The sequence below is a fragment of the Humulus lupulus genome, chromosome 2 (assembly GCF_963169125.1).
Source record: "Humulus lupulus chromosome 2, drHumLupu1.1, whole genome shotgun sequence".
NCBI lineage: Eukaryota > Viridiplantae > Streptophyta > Magnoliopsida > Rosales > Cannabaceae > Humulus > Humulus lupulus.
This window is the reverse complement of record NC_084794.1, coordinates 59,304,732-59,313,808: the sequence shown is the minus strand read 5'-3', so window position 1 is coordinate 59,313,808 and position 9,077 is coordinate 59,304,732. Positions and strand designations below refer to the sequence as shown.

The 9,077-nt window shown below is 34.5% G+C and overlaps 1 non-coding gene across 1 annotated transcript; it reads right to left on the bottom strand.

Moving 5' to 3' along the window:
• Positions 1 to 8,625: 8,625 nt before the first annotated feature.
• LOC133820326 (small nucleolar RNA R71) lies at positions 8,626 to 8,732 on the bottom strand. Its single transcript, XR_009886743.1, has one exon. It is a non-coding gene; the product is annotated as a small nucleolar RNA R71 (small nucleolar RNA).
• Between the last annotated feature and the right edge of the window lie 345 nt (positions 8,733 to 9,077).

Sequence of the window (9,077 nt, the reverse complement as noted above, 5' to 3'; positions counted from 1 at the left end):
GGGTGCCCCTGCCTTACCCTTTTCAGCACGAGTAATTTTTAGGGCTTGGGAAGGACTTGGGGACTTGGGGGGGGGGGGGGGGGGACGATGCCACCACCCCTTTTGGTTGAATTAAACGCCCTGAGAGCCTAAAATTGGTCCCGGAGTTTGATTTTGGAATTATAACTTAACGAGAACATCATTTATGGTTGTGAATAGGGTTACCGCTAGGCTCGGGGAAGGATCATGCTCGGGGTCGTACTTGTTCATCAGCATAGGACCAGAGGTAAGAAAACTACACCTAGTATGTGGTTAGGGCTTGAGCCCGTTCATTGAGCATGGTTAATACTATGATTAAGATGCTTTATTAAGCTGTCTGATTGTATTAAGCATATCTATGATAAAATATTTATGCTTGTCTATATTATCTAACTAAAAGGGCTGACTTATGAGTCAAGGGCGGCAATAGCACGTTGAGCACAGGCCGGTATGGTTAGGCCTATCCAGGAGTGTGACATACGCTTGAACGACCTTATGGTCACTTGAAAAGCGAAGCGATGAGTATGCTTGACTAGCCATATGGCTAGTTATCATTAAATAATGCTACGGGCCCTGGTGTGACTCTATAGTCACTTAGCTGGATTGAATGCATGCATGCATGCATGAGTAGAATTATTACTACTAGGCATGCCATATAAGATTTTGAAATCTGTTATTAACTGCTTATGAGCATGTCTATGTTTTCTTGCTGAGCCTTGACTCACGGGTGATATGTGGTTCATGTAAGGGAAAGGAAAAGCTGGACCAGCCACGAGTTGAAGAGTTTCGGTGGTAGCGTGTACATATGCAGCCTGCTCGATCGCCACGACCAGGGATTCAAAGAAGAACTAGGGTCGAACCATAATTTTGCTGCATAGGCAGGCATGTCTTGTATTCAACCTTTTGAGCTGTAAATAATTTTTTAAATGTTTATTTTGGGATCCCATGTACGAACTAGAACTTTGTTTAACGAAAGTAAATATTCATTTGACCAAAAATTTTGACCCTAACTCGTTAATTATACTTCTAGTCACACGTTTACGTCCAAATGACTTTATTAGCAAGTCCAACACTATTTAAAATACATAGTGTAACAATCTTTGCTATCCAGGGTGTTACAACTTGGCATCAGAGCCGTCCAAGTTTAAGGGTTCCTAAAGATTTATTGGGCATGTACAATCGCTGCTAAAGACAGGCTCGACTCAGGGTTCGGTAATAATAAAGATGGTTATGTGTTTAGTTGTTTAAATAAGATATATATATATATATGCCTTATTTGCCTGTCTAATTAGGAAGCATGATCTATTCTAATAGGGCCTTGCCCTTGACTATTGTATGCATATTAAAGATGTGCTTATTAGCACTACTACTACTTGTAAATGCTAAAGCAATTATTATCAGCATCATTGTTGCTTTTGAATGCTAGAAAATGCTTATTAGCATTGTGATTGCATGTGAATGCTTATTTGATCAGTTTTGAATTGTGGGGCAATGTTGAAGTTCTATATTTCAACGAAGATTATCAGATGTTTTTTTCTTTCATCGTGTCCCAGTCCAATACAATCTATATTGTATATGGTACATTTATCTTTTTGTGTTGCTACACTTAACAGTCTAGATAAACTGCTCTGCTTTAAATAGAAGATAGACCGTACTCATAATCTTTTAAATAAAGCTTCCACTTTATTTAGCTATTATGGAAATTTTTTATATTATGATCTTGAATTAAATCCTTTTGTATTTATATCATTATACATATACTTAATTCAAGATCACATTAATAATATTGGATCTTCATGACAATTGGCATGTATAATTAAATACAAATATGAGTTCAAAATATTAACTTTATTTAATTAACAGTAATTGTTCATACAGAAATACACTTTAAGGGCACATATCCCAACAATCTAACACTTTCCCTAAAGCAGATGAGACATGTCGTGTAATCCTAAATCTAAGAAATGACTATCAAATCTTGTAGCAGACAACGTCTTCATAAATGGATCAGCATGGTTGTTTGTTGATTCAATCTTCTGAACCATTACACCCCATCTTTGTACTATCTCTCTTATGTGGTTTTTACTTAAACTCTCTTTGCTTGGCTCTCTTATGGCTTCTATGTTCTCTTGAGTTGGCAACCGCTCCGTTGTTGTCACAGTAGAGTATAATTGGTTTATCCATGTCTGGAACAATTTCCAGATCACCCATAAACTTCTTAAGCCATACGACCTCCTTAGCTGCTTCGCTTGCAGCAACATATTATGCTTCCATGGTGGAGTCAGTGTTGCAAGCTTGCTTTATATTCCTCCATATAATTGTTCCACCCCTAAGTGTGAAAATAGATCTAGACATAGATTTCCTAGAATCTTTGTCAGATTGGAAGTCAAAATTTGTATTTCCGATTGGAATGAAATTCTCTCTGAAATATACTAGCATATAGTCTCTTGTTCTCCTAAGATACTTGAGAATGTTTGACTTCTGTCCAGTGATCGAATCCTGGAATTGAATGATACCTATTGACTATACCCACAACGTAGCAAATGACAGGTCTGGTACATAACATTTCATACATTAAGCTTCCTACCACTGAGGCATAGGGTATCCATCTCATTTCCTCTTCCTCTTGGGGTGTCTTAGGAAATTGGTTCTTGGAGAGGTGAACACCATGACGAGATGGGAGGTTTCCCTTCTTGGAGTTCAGCATTGCACACTTCGCAAGTATTTTATCTCTATAAGATGCTTGAGACAGTGCCTACAACTTCTTCTTGCAACACAAATTAATCGTATACCAAGAATGTTGCTTGTATCTCCCGAATCTTTCATTTGGAATTGGTTGGCTAGCCAGACTTTTACGTCAGATAATTTATTCACATAATTCCCAATGAGTAATATATCATCTATGTACAAAACTAGAAATATCACTTTGTCCTTGTTGATTTGCTTGTATACACAAGGCTCATCAATATTTTGATCAAAACCATGATCTAGATGCTTGCTTAAGTCCATAAATGGACCTTTGCAGTTTCAAACCTTTAGCTCTTTGCTTTGTTTTATGAAACCCTCTGGTTGTACCATAAATATACTTTCATTAAGGTGGCCATTCAGAAAAGCCGTTTTTATATCCATTTCCCAAATCTCATAGTCAAAATGATTGGCAGTGGATAAGAGAATCTGGATAGATTTTAGCATTGCCACATGAGAAAATGTATCTTCATAATACCTTCTTTCTATGTGTAGCCTTTAGCTACTAGCCTCGATTTGATAGTCTTTACTTTCCCATCAACTCCTCTCTTTATCTTGTATATCCATTTGCACCTAATGGGTTTTATATCTTGAGGTGGATTTACAAGTTCCCAGACTGAGTTGGAGTACATCAACTTCATCTCAAGTTTCATAGCTTCAAGCCCATGTTCCTTATCAGGATCATTCATTGCTTGACCAAAATTCAATGGGTCGTCAACATTGTCATCAGATATTGCAACTTGTGCTTCTCCGAATCAAGTGTAACGAACATGTTGTCTTTCAACTCTCCCACTACGATGAACTACTTTAGTATCCTGGTTTGGAATTGTTGTCTATTTCTGTTCCAACTTCTAAAGTCGGTTATGGTGAGATCTTATCACCAAGTAACTCCTCGAGTACAATCTTACTTCGAGGTTTGAAGTCCCACATATAGTCTTCTTCCATAAAAGTAGCATTTGTCAATACAAATATTTTCTTTTTCAGTCAGACTATATAAATAACCTCCTCTACTTCCTCTGGGGTTTCCAACAAACAAACATACTTTAGATCTCGGTTCCAACTTCTCGGTCATAGATTCTAGCACATGTGTTGTACATCCCATATACGCACATGCCTCAGACTAGGTTTGCGACCTGTCCAGCAAATTCCTATTCCTCCTTTTAGGAAAACCATTTTGTTGCGGAGTACCTAGTGCAATGAGCTGTGAAACAATTCATTGCTCTTTCAAGAAATCTTTGACTACCTTGTCAAGGTATTCCTCGCCTCGATGTGATCATAACATTTTAAGGGTTTTGCTTAACTGATTTTCAGCTTCGGCTCGAAATTCCATGAACTTTTCAAATGTTTCTGATTTCTTTTGCACTAGGTATACATAACTTTATCTTGAGTAGTCATCAATGAAGGTGACAAAATACTGATAACCACCTCGAGCTTGTACATTCATTGGATCGCAAACATTTGTGTGAATTAACTCGAGAGATTCTTTGGTTGTAACACCTTTAGAGGAGAAAGGTATTTTGGTCATTTTCCTTCTAAACAACATTCACAAACCGATAGAGTTCTGACCTTTAACTCACTTAGAGACCCATCCTTAACTAGTCTTTGAATCATTTCTAAGTTAATATGACCTAGTCTTAGGTGCCAAAGATACATATCGTCTTGAGGTACTCTTTGTCGTTTAGTCTTTGGTTGTTCAAATTTGAACATTTCAGTATTGAGTAGTGAAGATATTTCAAATCTTATCACATATAAACCTTCCTCTAGATTTTCGTTACAAATGTGCGAACCATTTTTTGAAATAATAACATAATTATTATTAAAAGAAATAGAATAGCATTGTTCTAATCATTTTGAAAGAGAAATTAAATTCCTTTTAAAATCAGGAATAACATAGATGTCTTTTAGAGATAAAAATTTATTTTCAGTAAAATAAATTTTCACTTCTCCCATTGATTTGGTTGAAAGAAAACCCCATGTCCCCACTCTCAGTGTGAAGTCCTTTTCTTGGAGATCTCTCCAAGGCTATGCATTTTCAAATCAGAACAAACATGATTAGTGAATCCTAAATTAACTATCCAGGTTTAACAATTATTTTTCACTAAGCAGGCCTCAGTGTCCAGTAAATCAAATTTACTTTCCTTCTTATTATTTAACTCCTCAAGGTTTCTTTTACAGTTCCTCTTACTATACCCATCTGTATGGCAATGGGAACAATTCCCATTGTAGTTGGACTGGGCAACTTCTTTGCCCTTGCATTTGTTAATGCTAGGATTTGGAGATGTGTGCTTCGTCATTGGCAATATATTCTTGTTTCTTTTCCATGTTTTAATATTACTAATTAATTTGTCATTTGCAAAAATAGACATATGTGAGCTTCCTCCAGTCATTGTATTAATGTAATTAAACCAAAGAAAAATAATAAATACAACCATACACTCATACACCATAAATCATAGTATTCGTACAATGAAATAAAAATAAACATGATGCATGCTTACAAAATCCTATTCGAACGATGAGATAACAAACACAAGTAAGTGTCTTCGATAGGATGGATCAAATACTTTCTAGTTAAAATGAGATGCTCTCAATTATTATTATATCAAAATATCTATTGTCTATATAATAAAAAAATACCGCTATTTTGGTAAAAAAAAAATATATCCATCTAGGGTAGATATATTTTTCGTGAGTGTAACCTACTAATTCAGGTTTCTCGACTTAACCCATGAGTGCGTCGATAGGATAGGTCAAACATTGAATACATCTTAAAACCCTATCACAAAGAGGTCTACCTGTTAAAATCCTAGCCAAAACACCTTTCGATAGGGAGGACGAAAGCAAAGTCGTCTTGAGGCCCTTACTAGAACCAACACTTTTCAACCAATAGTTCAGATCGTAGGTTATAGTGCCTTATAACCTTCTTTCACTCACTATTTTAGAAATAAAATGTTTTCTATTAAAGTAACTCATAATTTTATTACTAAGTGATTATTACCAAAATTTAACTATTAAATCTAAATAACTTATGCAATCCAAATTTTAACTCTTAAAATTATAAAATTACCAAATTTAGAATAATTATTAACAATTACTAATTAAATTTAAACTATGTTTATAACCCTAAAACATATTAAGGTAATCTAGAGATGCTATTAATGTGAAATTATCCAATTTAACTACTTAAATATAATTCACATTATTTGTATCAATTTATGGTAGAAAAAAGAACTATACTACTTTTCTATCCTAGGAGACATGTTAATTATAAAAATTAACATCCATACATAGCATTCCATTTTAATGATGCAATGAATGGGTGATTCCTATTCTATATGTCATGTGAAGAAATCATATCAACATGTTCCAATCATACAATATAATTATACAATAGAGTATTGACAGGGTTCTCTTTGTAAAATGAAATTATAAAATTACACTAAGGCCTTCCCTGGGCTTCATAGCTTCTTGTAATCTCCGTGGGCTTCGTCCTTTGTTGTGGGCCTTGGAAATTGCACACTCAAACCCTAACCCTAGGTTTTACATGAGAAGACCTAATTTCCAAAAATAGGATTTTATCAAAAGTTTGTAAACTTTTGTTATTAAAATAATAGTTTCATAAATTATTAATTAATAACTTATGGAAAATGGTTGCCATTTATTAAATAATAATTTCATTGATTATTACTTACTAACCAATAGTGTCAAAAAATATTATCAATTTTTTTGGAAAAATCATTCGTAATTATTTAAATAAATAATTTATATATTTTTATAAAAGAATACTATTATTTAATGGGAATTATTGGGATTATAATTACTCAAATTATATATATTTAATAATTAATTAAATATATATTTAACTAAATTTAAAATTTTCCTTGATAGAGTAATTTTTATAGTGTTTTAAAGGATTATTTTATTTAATTTTTGAGGTTTATTTTGCAATTTTTTGTGCAGTATGACATTTTGTTGCCTGTGTTTGATAATATTTCAGATTTATGGGACATAATTAATAAATGGGTGCATTTGATGTCAAAATGATGGAATTTGATGAAAAAAAAGGCATTTGAGTCGGGCCGCTTGGAGTTTGAGCTGCGGCACTACGATTGGCCAGAAAGGTCAATCTATCAAGAAGCATAAGGTCGCAGTGTTGTCTTCGAGAGTCGCGACACTTTTGGTTGATGAATTTGAGCTACGACGCTTAAGCAAGTAAGAGACAAGAGATTTCCAGATTTTGGACACGGGCTGCGGCACCTCATTATAGAGTCGCGACGCTTCAATGGCGTATTTTGCAGAAAAGGGCATTTTATGCAGGGGCAAAAGCGGGATTTCACAATGAAAGAACAAATTACTATTTTAGCATCATTATGATGTTTTCTGAAAAACCCTAAGGAGACTACTTGTTTTATCTGTTTATTATTCTCTAGATTTCTTCTTCATCTTAGTTCTTTAGGTTATTTTCTATGAACAATTATTTGAATGTTATGGTTATTATGTCTGATATGAATTAAATCCTCTATTTAGGGGTTAATGTAGTCACTTGGATTTCTATTTAATTTTATTATAATCTTCTATTGATACTTCTTCTTTATTCTAATCTATATAACGTTTGTCTAATGCTAGTAAATACTTGATCAATATTTGCTTGATTTATGATTTTGATTCAAAATTCGAAAGATGCGAATTAAATATGCTATCGTTATATAGACATAGGTTATATATTGGATGAAAGTACCTGTATGACTTGTGTAGCAATTAGGTCACCAATCTTAATGCCTGCTATGTGTTTAAGTTTATCACAGAGACGTAGAGAACTTGCATATGGGTTGAGATCTTATATCTTGAAAAAGAATATGAATCAATTTTTGTTAACCTTCTATTAGAATAGGAAGAAGATATTTAGAATTAATTAGTAAAATTAATAGGATGAAAAGTTGACCAAATTAATTCCCTAGACTTTTTATTATTGATTTTTAATATGTTGATTCATTGTTTTGTTTATACTTATTTAAATTGTGTTCGTAGTTAGAATTATTCATCTTAATTTTAATTACCAAATAGAAAGTGGAAAGCAATTATTGGTAATTGGGTTATAGTCTCTGTGGGAACGATTCTTATTTACTATCTATATTACTTGAATCGATTGCGTATACTTGCGTATAAAATTTTCGCGATCAAGTTTTTGGCGCCGTTGCCGAGGACTAATATCCAATATCAAAATTACTTATTTTTTTGTTCTACTTTGGTTTTTTATTTTAGTACTCATTCGGATCGAGGCTGCATTGTGTTTAAGGAATTATTGGTATATGCGACGAAGTAGAAAAAAGGAGCTCATTTCGGTAGATCTTGAACTTGAAAGAACGTGCAGACAAAACCAAAGGATAAAGAAAAGGCTGGATTTTGCCATGGCTGAGAATCAAAGAAATGCAGCAAACAATGCTGCTAATGTTAATAATATCCCAAATATTGTAGAGGTTCCAGTGGAATGAGACCAAGGACAGTTAGAGACTATGTACTTCCTACTGTCACACGAGTGCATTCATGCATCAGACACCTCACTATCGTTGCAAATAATTTCGAGATTAAGCTAGCAATATTACAAATGGTGTAGTCTACTGTTCAATTTGGGGGGTTGCCCACGAAAGATCCTAATTTGCACATAGCCAATTTCCTGGAGCTATGTGCAACATTTAAGATGAATGGGGCGAGTGATGATGCGATTAGACTTAGATTATTCCCATTCTCTTTACGAGACCGGGCGAAGAGTTGGCTAATTCATTGTAAGCTAATTCTATCACAACATGGGAGGAGTTAGCCCAGAAGTTCTCAACAAAGTTTTTCCCTCCAGCAAAAGCTGCAAAGTTGAGAGGGGAAATTAATAATTTCTACCAGACAGAAGGGGAATCATTGTATGATGCATAGGAAAGATTTAAAGAGTTGTTAAGGAAGTTCCCATATCATGGTATGGAGAAGTGGATGCTAGTGCATAATTTTTATACTGGGTTGAATGGTACTACTCGTACCATAATAGATGCTGCAGCAGGAGGTGCGTTCATGAGTAAGAGTGCTAGTGAGGTGTATGAATTGCTAGAGGAGATGGCATTGAATAACTACCAGTGGCCAACTGAAAGGGGAGAAACAAAGAAGGTGGTTGATATGATTGAATTGGATGCTATTTCCATGCTTACAACACAAGTGACAACTTTTACGAAGCAGTTACAACAGAGACCTATCAGCCCAAACCATGCAAGTTCAGAGTTTACGTGGGGCATATGGGAGTGCTCATCCATTAAATAAGTGTCCTACCATAG